Consider the following 12,110-nt stretch of genomic DNA (forward strand, 5'->3'; position numbering starts at 1 on the left):
GGACAATACGGAATAGGCAATAAATGCTGGCTTTGTCAGTGACACCCAGATCCTAAAAAATGAATTAAAATATATGAAAATTGTTGGGATATTCAATTGGTCCTGGGACATCTGTGGAGAGATGCGAAATCAGAACTCAGTAAGAGAAATATGGCAATATAGTATGTCCATATTGCAGATTAAGTAGGGAGGACGACAAAGTGAGAGTGAGTGAGAGAGACACAGACAGACAGACAAAGCCTTTAATGGGTGGAGACCAGGAGAGACTGAATAACGAGTAACAGTGCTGGATGAAAGAGTAAATGCTAGTGAATGAAATAAACGTGCCTGGGGAAAGGAATGGAATCTAAAATTACCAGAAGGAAAAGAGAAAAACAGAATGTGGGAATCTGAGCAGCAAGATTAGAACAGATGATTATCTGAAATTAGTGACTGTAGCAGTGAGTCCTGAGGGTTATGATTTGTCCAGCTGAAATGCAATACACTAATTTGAAAGAAGTACTTCATTTTGTTCAGGGCTTTAGATAGTGGGAAGGAAGGAGGTAGAATGACAAATATTACATTTCCTTCAGTTGCTTTGGGAAGTTGTGGATTCTAATGGAGATGAAAGAGTTATTCAGAGTTTCCCAAGGGGCGTAGACTTACTGCAATATGTCCATTGTAGCAACAAGTTAAACCTTCCTCCAACTGAGTGAACAAATGTGAGAACTAAAATATGAAGATTTGGTAAGCAATGTAGATGGGCAAGGACTGAGATGAATGGTAAAAGCAATTTAAAATGAGTAATGAGATAGAAATGAGCTGGAGGATGTGTAGAGTTATGAAATGTGGTCAGGAGATTATCACAAATGTGGACTGTGAAGGTGATCCAGACATTAATGAAAGTTGTAACAGAGGTGGAGGCTATTGATTTATCTGTGACAATTAGAGTAACATTAGACTTGCCCCAAACGAGGGTGTATAATTTCTTAGTGATATATCGTGATGTACAGCACAGCGGAGAAATTAAGAAATAGTAAAAATTAAGATTATAGTGTTAGAAAAGCTTATTGGTAATCAATAAAAAGATATATTTAAAATAAATTAGAATCTTTCAAATCTAAAATGTCATACTGACAGTTAGCTTTTGGGTTCTCTCTTTAATTATGAAAGTGTACAATTAATGGGATATAATATCGCCATTATGCTTATTAGCAGAACACACAGAAAATGCTTGTAGAAAACAGTTTAATTATTCCTGGCTTCAAACTGGTTGACTTGCTGACTTCCTTACCCCCTTTCTTTCAGGGAAATGTTAAATCTCTATTTGGCATCTCACCTTAATAGTATTGCCAGATTACCTTATAAACTTACAGCTTCATGTTACAGCTGCAATATTATTCTGCCAGCCTGTACTTTACTCCTAAAGGGACCGTTTCACTGTGGTTTGAACACTGGTACCATTTGATTTATTGATGTTAAATGTCAGACCTTCATCTGAGGTATAAGGAAATTGCAGCTAGTTACTGTACACCTTAGGTGTTTCAGAAGATTTAAACATGTTGTCCAGCTATTCAGGCTCTCCCTAAGTAACAAACAGATTCTATTTTTAACATGTGTCCATGTAACATTTGCTCATAACTCAGAAAATGCACAAACCACTCAATAATGCAGCATTGCTTCCACAGTATTGTAATGGATGACATCAAACGCACAGAGGATTGATAAGAAAGACCAATTAGAATATATTGAGAGAGAGGAAGCTGACTCAGTCATCTGTAGAAATTAATAATACTATGGAAGCTTATTTTGTATGTCAGCCCTTTATTGTTCACGCTGTTGACGCATGACTGCATTGTTAGATTCAGTTCAAACTGAATCATTAAATTTGCTGATGAAACAACAGTGATTGGCCTTCTCAAGAACGACGATGAGACAATGTATAGAGAGGAAGTAGAGTGGCTTGTAGAATGCTGAGAGCCTACCAACTTGCGTCTCAAAATGAACAAGACCAAAGAGATGATTGTGGACTTCAATAAGGTGCAGACTGACCACTCCTCACTACACATACATGGCTCCTCCGTGCAGGAGCATCAAGTTTCTGGAAATGCACTGTGTAGGCAATCTCACGAAGTCTCACAACCCCACCACTTTAGCCCAGAAAGCACAGTAGTGTCTCTGCCTCCTGAGGAGACTGGGGTGATTGAGGACCCCTGCCCCCAATTCTAACCAATTTTTGCAGGAGCACCATAAAGTGAGTTCTGACCAGCTGCATCACAGTCTGGTATGGACATTGCAAGGCATCTAACCACAAGTCCCTACAAAAGATTGCAAGGACTGCTGAGAGAATCATTAGGCTCTCTTTTCTACTCATCAGAGAAATTTATCAGGAATGCTATGTGTATCGGGCCCTAAGCATTGTCAATGATCCCTCCCATTTATCCACCAATCTCTTTGACCTCCCCCCTAACCATCAGCGAGGATGCACTGTAACATTAGTACAGGAACTGTTAGGTTGGGTAACAGCTGCTCCCCCCAGACTGTAAGACTATTGAACACCCTGAAACCACCCTTGACTCATCATGCATGAAGTGCCAGTAGCGTTATACTATTTACTGTTTAGCTTATGTCATAAATGCACCTTTATTATTGGTTAATTTACTAATGTTACTTAATGTGTTGTGGTGCAAGTTATATTTACTGTGTTGTGCACCTTGTTCTGGAGGAACGTTGCTTTACTTGGCGGAAGACACACGTATGGCTGAACGGCAATAAATTGAACTTGAGCTTGAAGTGTTCTTAATACAGGAATGGCCTCTTTTCTAAGAACTATTTTTGTTAAAATACTAGTTTATGAGCCGGAGAATCAAATGATACTGATAATTGCATGCAAATACATACTGGTAAATAATTTGAGTTCTTTATGAATTGAATGGGTTGCTTCAAGTTGTTATAATAATTATTCACTTAACGCTCCCCCAGGGCACAAGCCCTCCACTGCAACATCAATAAATTAACAACTTGTTAATTCAGCAGTATTCTGTGATCTGCAAAAGTCTCACTACATCTTTTAATAGTCTAGGGGCAGTTATCAAATTGGTGTTAACTTGTCTTTAGCTAGAAGTCCAACATTCAATTTTGAAAATAACAATATGCTCCCAATAGAGTTCTGTGTTCCTAGACAAGGAGCAGAAAACTTCAAGCTTTTCCAGAACTTGCCAAGCTGATTGATATATCAAGTACATTGCAATTCTTCGCCGACCAATCTGCATGCAGTTCCCTTGATTAGTAAATGAGCCACATTATTATTTTCATTATGAAATAATAATCTATGATTTGTAATTTATAAGAAATACAACAAGAAACCGAAGGTTGATGGTGGAAGGTTGTTTCCTGAGGTAGAGGCCCATGACTAGTAGAGGCACATCCCCACCCCCCCCACCCTCCCCAGGGCCCCACTTTCCACAGGGATCCTTCTTTTACATGACTCCCTTGTCCATTTATCTCTCCCCATTGATCTCTCTCCTGGTACTTACTCTTACAAGTGGAACAAATACCATACCCGCCACTACACCTCCTCCTCACTACCATTCAGAGCCTATTGTGACCTCTTGTATATTGCTGAGAGCCGACGTAGATTGGGAGACCACTTTGCTGAGCATTTACTCGCCATCCGGCTGATAAAGCGGGACCTCCTGGCAACATCTATTTCAATTCTACTTCCCATTCCCATTCTGACATGTCAATCCGTGGCCTTCTGTACTGCCATAATGAGGCCACAATCAGGTTGGAGGAGCAGCACCATATCTTCCATCTGGGTAGCCTCCAACCTGATGGTATGAATATTGATTTCTCAGACTTCTGGTAATAGTCCACCCACCCTTCACCATTGCCCCATTCCCACTTCCAACTCTTACCTTATCTCGTACCCTGCCTATCACCTCCCCCTGGTGCTCTTCCCCTTTCCCTTTCTTTCATGGTTTTCTGTCCTCTCCTATCAGATTCCCTCTTCTCCAGTCCTTTACCTCTTTCATCAATCAACTTCTCATTTCCTTACTTCTCCCCTTAGCCTCGCCTGGTTTCACCTATCACCTACCAGCTTATACTTTTTCCTCCCCTCCCCCACCTTCTTACTCTAGCTTCTCATCTTTTTACCAGTCCTAATGAAGGGTCTCGGCCTGAACCATTGACTTTTTATTCTTTTCCATAGATGCTACCTGGTCTGCTGAGTTCCTTCAGCATTTTGTGTGTGTTGCTTGGATTATTGTGTTCAGTGATGGTTGCCCAATTCTTGGGATGATACCAATAAGATGGAAGAAATACAGACAACTTGGTTAATGTCGATACCAAGTCTGACGAAGTCTTTATTCACTGGAATGTAGAAGAATGGAGAATGATCTAGCAGATGTGTATAAAATTAAGAGGGGCATAAATAGGGTGAATGCAGTCTTTTTTTACCCCAGGGCAGAAGACTTAAGAACTAGAGGACATAAGTTTAAGGTGAGAGTGGAAAGATTTAATTGGATCATAAGGGGTATTCAAGTTCAAGTTTATTTGTCATTCGACCATACATTGAATACCCAATGAATACAGCCAAACAAAACCACATTACTCCGGGCCAAGGTGCCAAAACCAATACCAATAGTTGTGCTGTGGCACAAGGCACATATAGCACATATAGAAACCTAGAAAACCTACAGCACAATACAGGCCCTTTGGCCCACAAAGCTGTGCCGAATATTTACTTACCCTAGAATTACCTAGGCTTTCCCATAGCCTATTTTTCTGAGCTCTATGTACCTATCTGGGAATCTCTTAAAAAACCCCATTGTTTCCACCTCCACCTCTGCCGGCAGCAGCCCATATCATGCATTTACCACTGTCTGCATAAAAAAAACTTAACCCGACATCTCCTGACATATGAGATAGTAGTAACATATAGTCACACAAAAAAATTTAGTCCATCGCCCTGAGTCCCTAAATGTTGCAGCAGTCTGCAGTCAAACACAATACAGCCTGTCTTCTGCTGTTACCACTGGGGGAGTGGGTGGGTTGGGCAATACAAACTCCAGAATGGACGCTACACCACACTGGCTCTGACACTCTAGTGGAGTGCCCAAATCCGATGCATCCGCTGGGTGGCTGCAAACAGGTGACACTGTGGCTTGAGATCTCGTCCTCACTGCAATTGAAGCCACACAGCTCTCCCGCCACCTGCCCCCCCCCAACCCGCCGTTCGCCAATAAACCAGAGAACAGACATATCATTCTACATCACCAATGTCCAACAGAGTCTTTCGACCACAAAACTTTGACAAACTTCTGGAGATGTGCAGTGGAGTGTATATTGGCTGGCTGGGTGCATCACAGCCTGGTATGGAAAACTCAATGTCTCCAAGTGGAAAATCCTACAAAGGGTGCCGGATGTGGCCCAGTCCATCATGGGTAAAGCCTACCCCACCACTGAGCACAACTACATGAAGCTTTGTTGCAGGAAAGCAGCATCCACCATCAAAGACCCCAACCACACAGAACATGCTCTTGCGGCTGCCATCAGGAAGAAAATACAGGCACCTCAGGTCACACACACCACCAGGTTTAAAAACAGTTATTACTCCTCAATCATCAGGCATTTGAACCAAAGGAGATAACTTAGTTTGCTCCATCATTGAAATGTTCCTGCAACCTATGGATACACTTTCAAGGACATTTCAGATCACTTTCTTGTTATTTATTACTTATCCATTGTTATTTATTTATTTATCTATTTATTTATCTATCTATCTATTTATTTATTTATTTATTTATTTATTTATTTATTTATTTTTCTATTTGCACAGTTTGTTGTCTTTAACTTACTAGTTAAACTCCCAAGTTGGTGCGGTCTTCCACTAATTCTATTATGGTTATTATTCTATTGTTGGTGTGTGGCCTAGTGGATAAGACATTGGTCTAATGATCTTGAAGGTCACTGGTTCGAGCCTCAGCTGAGGCAGCATGTTGTGTCCTTGAGCAAGGCACTTAACAACACATTGCTCTGTGATGTCACCAGTGCCAAGCTGCTTGGGTCCTAGTTTCCTTCCCAACATCGGTGGTGTGGAGAGAGGGGATGGCTTGCAGCTTAGGCAACTGGCGGTCTCCCATACAACCCTGCCCAGGCTTGCAACCTGGAAACCTTCCAAGGCACAAATCCATAATCCATGGTCTCATGAGACTAATGGATGCCTATATTATTCTATTATGAATTTATTGATGGCTGTATGTGGTAACATATATGTACTTTGATAATAAATTTATTTTGAACTTTGAACTTTATATATATATATACACACACAATACAGATAGATAAAATGAATTATTATTTTACTCTGATGCAGGAAATAGAAAAAAGTTTCATCACACAAACATATTGCGCATTATATCACTAATGCCAATATGTAGTTGTTCAGTGACATCGTAAAATAGATTTAATTCACTTTGGGGCTTTTCATTACAAATTGCATTGTTCTCTATTATGTTGAAATCACATGGTGCATCCAGAGATCAAAGGATTGATCTTTGGATGGAGAGTACACTCAGTTGAATGCGAATGTTGATTATGATTCAGTGGAGTTGTGCTAATATTTGATCTAGTTTATACAGATTCTATAAAAGTGCCTCATTTCAGTTAATGCACTTAATAAATGTACATAAGCCAGCCTTCTTTGATCCTCTTGAGCCAAGAGATCCATTTCATAATGTGAATCTTTGATAACATCACGTTTTTGAAGACAACTATTAAGTAGTATTATTCAGATGTGTTAACAACATTTTAATGTGCTATGAACAAAGAGCACTTTACCATGTGTCTTTAAAGCTGCCTTTATAAATTGTAGGTTAGGTCATCCTGGTCTGTACCCACTGGACAGAATGGACAAACAAGGTGTCCAGATACCTGAACTACTTAATCCGCATGTAGAGAACACAACAGACAAAAGCAAAATGGAGATGGCTTGGCCTTGAGTTTGGTTTGCTTTGGTCTAACCCCATCTCCAAACCCTCAGAGGCAATTGAAATCTATCTGAATTGATCTAAATCATTCAGAGCAATAAGTTATATTGAATAAATGTAACTAAAGCACTTTGAAATACCAATAAATAATTAAATCAAGTAAAATAATTCAAGCTGAGAGTCTAGATGCAAACAGCGTAATTTCCTCATCATATCAGTACTTTGCCAATCTGATTAATGCCAAGTTCAGCAGAGGAGCAGGGCAGGTGCACTGGCCCTGACCTCCAGCTTACTTTAGACTTTCACTTTTGCCAGGTCATTCTGGATTTCTGGGGCCACTGACAGCCTGATGATCTCTACAGAATTACTAGCTGCCATTCAACTCATGACATAAATGAATTTTCATTCTCTATATCAGTTTAGAAATGCTAAAAGTGTGCTAGTGCTAATTTATTTTAAAGATACTGGTTTAGTAGTTCTAATACAACATTTATATGCCATAAATCCATTCAAACATCAGTGCCCAGATATAAATGTAAAGCTCTGTGACCAGAATGGATAAGGAAAATAAAAACAGAAGGATGATTTGGCACTTCACTGGACCAACTGTGGAAATAACTATCTCACACTCCATTTTGGGATTATGCTACATTAAGCTTCATAGTGTATAATTACGAAGAGAGAATGGCATAAAAAATCTGTTGAATTAGTAGTCTGAAGATAAGCAGTTTTATATATTCCCCACGTAATTGCTGGTTGAGCAACAACCGATAACTTTCTGATAAACTTTCAGCAATTAAATCACAATTATTAATCCTTCAGTGTGTGTGCTGTCAAGCATTGGAGTGAGAAAGAATGAATTTGCATTATTAAAAATCGTTATCGTAGTTACCCTGAAACATCCCAAAGTATTTAAATATACAACAGTGCAACCAATGCTGTTTTGTAGGCAAACACAATAGCTATTTTGCACTCATTAAAAGTTCACTTGTGTTCATCTCACTGCTGTATTTTTGTAATGTTGCTTGAAAGAAGGTTTTTGGTCGTTGTAGTGGTATCAGAAGAGGAAGGAAAAGGGTGCAAAAGCAATCGAGTGGCAGATGATTACAGATTTTTTTTGTGGTCACTGGGCAGCTAAAGTATTGCCATCACTGGGCCAAGATGCAGTATATAAAGCAGAATTTGAGACTGAAAATAATTCTGAGATTTGGGATGTTAAAACCACAAAGATATATAGAAAATTTGTTGAGAATTTTAAACTAAAGGCTTTTGGGGAATTAATGTTATTCATCAAACATGGGAATAAAAGTTGTGCTGACATTAGTGTGAGATCCAATATTGGAAACAGTATTTTGGATGAATCGGAGTCAATGGAGAAGATTGAAGGATGAAAGAACACTAAAATAATGGAGTCTGATGTTGGAAAACCACTACTGAGTGTTTCAATGGAAAATTAACGAAGGACATTGGAGGGGTATAAACAAGGATTTTGTTTGGATATGTTGCTCAGGTTAAATTGGACACCGAGGTACCTTAGGGTCTTCAATGCAGATTGATGTTATTTACTATGGCACAAAAGGAGGCTATTTGATCCTTCAGGTCCTCATTGGCTTCTAGTAGGAGAATCCCTTCAGCTGCCTTCCCTCTTCCTTATTTCCCTGCAGCCTTGCAACTTATTATCCTCACATTCTCCTTTTGATGAAGGGCCACCAGGAGTAATCTGGAATGTAGGAGGAAACTGCACCCTGTGGAAACACATACAGTCATGGGGAGAACTTGTAAAGCCCATTCAAAGAGTAGCTAAGGTCAGGATTGAACCCAAGATCAATCTGTAAGGCAGCAGCGGAACATGTGTCAGCATGCGCTTAACCAGTGATAGTCAGGCCCACTTTGCCAACCTAAATGGTGAAGGAAATGTTTTAGATTATGGTATTGTTGTCCATCAGGGGCTACTCAGGAAGTCCATGAAAGAACACTCATCATAAAAGATTTACTTTTATGCCAATTTATTCTAAATCCCCACTGCAATGGATCTTAGGCCTTGACTTACTATTATATTTCTGTAGTTATCAATCAGATTAAGCTCCTCCTTTCCCCTAACATTGATCCCTTTGTTCACCAGCATTATCTTTCCTTTTACCTATTTGTTAGGGCAAAATTCTGCAGAAACAGGAAATATTTTGCAGGCTGAAGAGGGTATTATGCTTTTATTTGAGGTTAGGGCAAACTGGATATTGCAAAACCTGTTCAGAAAATCAACTTATGGAAAATAAATCTGATGCATAAGAATGAAATCTTTACATCTGGAGAGCAAAGAAGGAATGGTGATATGCCTAGGAGAGCGATGGTGTTTTAATTTAAGAAGGGTAACATCATCAGTTTTGAAAGAGATAGGGGCACCACTAAGGAAAGGGAATTATTTACAACAAAAGCTTTTATAAAAGCTAGGAAAGGAAGTTGGATGGCCAACAGTTTAGTTGAGCTGCTTGAGCTCTGATAGTATTTAATGTGATCTAGCCAGTCAATTGACAGATGGCTCAATCAGATATGCACCAAATACACACTTCTACAGCCCTTAAATTTTTGAAAATGAAAATCACTGTCAAACCAGGGGAATTGAATGAGATGGCTGAGAGTAAAGGTGAAACTTTCCTCTCTGAATGAGACGGGTGGGAGTAAAGGTGAAGCTGGCAACAAGGGGATCAAATTTAGGGAAAGTGAAGAACTTAAGTTGATCGATGACTGCAGACATTTTGTAGTAAGTTAAGGGCTAAAATCCAAGCAGTAGAGATTTAGAAAGTAATCATGCTGTGTAACGAAAATCTTCTTTTAGCATTCCAAAGAGTCATTAATAGCAATATCCTTAGATTGTTAAGACTTGTGCAAGGAAGTTTGGGGGTTTTCTGTAATGCTGACAATAGTTTTATGCCAGACATTTGTTCATTTAAAGTGTTTTTTGTCTGTATCACGAGTATTATCTTGAAGGACAAGAGCTAATTATGGAAATGAAATGTTACTTAAATCACTCTCAATTAAAACTCAATAGCATTTGGCTAATTAGACCACATATTTAACTTCCTGTCCCTGGATATCTCAAAGTATTTCTTTTTGAGGCAGAAGCCTATTCAGTAACTAGCTACAAATAGCAATATCCTTTCAACTGATGCTATGTTAACACATGATCCTTTCCTGTCATAATGCCAAGGGTCCAACATTTATGACTAAACCTACTGTTCCCTGTTCTTGAGCCTTGGAAAAACATGTGTGATTAACTTGGCTCTGTTATGGGCAGAAAATACCAGAGGGGCAGAGAAAAACATTCAAAGATATGCTCAAAGCTTTCTTGATAGAATGCATAAACCCTGGGAATCACTGGCCACTGACCACTCCGAGTGGACAAAGAGCAGGGATTCTGAATTTTGAATCCAAGTATGAAGTAATCACAGAAGCCGAGCTTAAGGGTGTTAAGGGTGTCACTTTAGATTATGCCTCATTTATGGAAGAAATTGCTTTTTCCATATTGGTTTCATTGGGCAACATTGACCCCACAGAGAAAAATTGCCACTCACCCTTTACCCTAAGGGTCAGGAAGAGAGGGGAAGAAGATAGTTGGAGCATCTGGAGTGTATTATTTTACACAATTAGAATTAATATGTTTTCATTTTAATTGTTGTGCATCTTCAGGGTAAAAAGATATCGTATTGAATAAATTCTACATTTTTGCATTCTATATCACCTTTTGAACTCTCTTGGAGCTTCCACTCCTTTATCTGAACATGTACAGAAATAACCTTTTTTCTATTTTTGTTTTTTATTACCTTTCTTGGGCTCTAATAATATTTGGTAAGTTAGATCTAATTACTGTTAGATTGTGTGGAGTTTCATGCTGTGCACATGTCCATGAAGAAGGAAAACTAAGGTAGTATTGCATTAGCAAGATGGTGCTAGCTCAACACTTGTGTTCAATGAATTCTGGCAACTTTTCTTGTGTCGCACTTCCACAAGCAGTAGTGCTGTGATAGAAAGCATAAAAAAACTCGAGAGACTTGACACCAGCAGAGGCATACATTTTCATGATGCTTTTCAGCTGCCATTGAGTCTCCACTTGAAAGAACTCGAGAGATATCTATCTTTTACTAATGGGGCTTGCAGGTTTTTGGCTTCTGGAGGGGTTTGGCTGCAGAAACTCTGGCAGCCACGTTATTAGGATAATGTTTTGCTCATGGGACTCTGTTCTGCATGTGTTCTCTTTCAGTACACACTAATTTACAACGACCATCAATAATGTTCATTGCTTGGCAGAGAGCAGGTTATTTCAAATTGCTAACACAGTAAGGATTTCTACTCCCATTTTCTTTCCTTCTCTGCCAATGTGGAATGCTGCATCGTGGTGAGCTGTTTCGAACAAAAGCCAGAGGGAACCGATTAAAAGCCAGTGCCACACAATTTTTGGCTGTTTCTCTCCCCTCTTACTACCAGAAGGGTTTAGCTGGCATAAAACCTCAGAATGACCAGGCCTGTTGGAATATGCCACACAATTGTATAGAGATTAAATGTTTATTTCCGTATTTTAAAAAAAAGCAAACCAACTACCAGATGAGCTGTTCAAAATATATTATATAATTTCTGTATGTTACAGCAATTATGGTCATGATGTTTTCAAATAGCTGGAATGGTGCTAATGCTCTGGTAGCCTACAACAAATACTGGTCTTTGCTTGCCCTTCAACAGCAGGGCTTATTGGTAAATTTTAAACACTGTTGCAATGAGACGGCAATTTCCCTTCTGGCTGCTGATGAGCTGTGCCATACAGAGTAGAGTAGTGATGTGTTCCTCTGCAGAGTGTAAACAGACTGAAGCTCCAGCACAGGGTCCACATTACCAATAGACACTGCCTGCATAACATTAGCATGAAAAGAATACCCTCTGTTCTATGATAAATAGTTTCTGAAGATAAAGATTAGATTGATTGACCAAAATAGTATTGCAGTATTGGTAAAACAATTGCGTCACAGAGGACTGTGAGAAAAGTGAATTGAAGAAACTGTTTTTGCATCACTGATCCTTTTAATTTCTTTTTATTTCTTAATGACTAATTGAAGTTGTAGTCAATGTAGCAGAAGTTAATTATTCATTCACACT

General features: G+C 39.2%; 1 protein-coding gene across 1 annotated transcript in view; it reads left to right on the plus strand.

Annotated features, from left to right (window-relative positions):
• Positions 1–12,110, plus strand: part of LOC132392164 (limbic system-associated membrane protein-like) — a 558,511-nt gene that overhangs the window by 243,516 nt on the left and 302,885 nt on the right. The gene's annotated exons all lie outside the window — the stretch shown is intronic.

Source organism: Hypanus sabinus, chromosome 4, assembly GCF_030144855.1.
Source record: "Hypanus sabinus isolate sHypSab1 chromosome 4, sHypSab1.hap1, whole genome shotgun sequence".
NCBI lineage: Eukaryota > Metazoa > Chordata > Chondrichthyes > Myliobatiformes > Dasyatidae > Hypanus > Hypanus sabinus.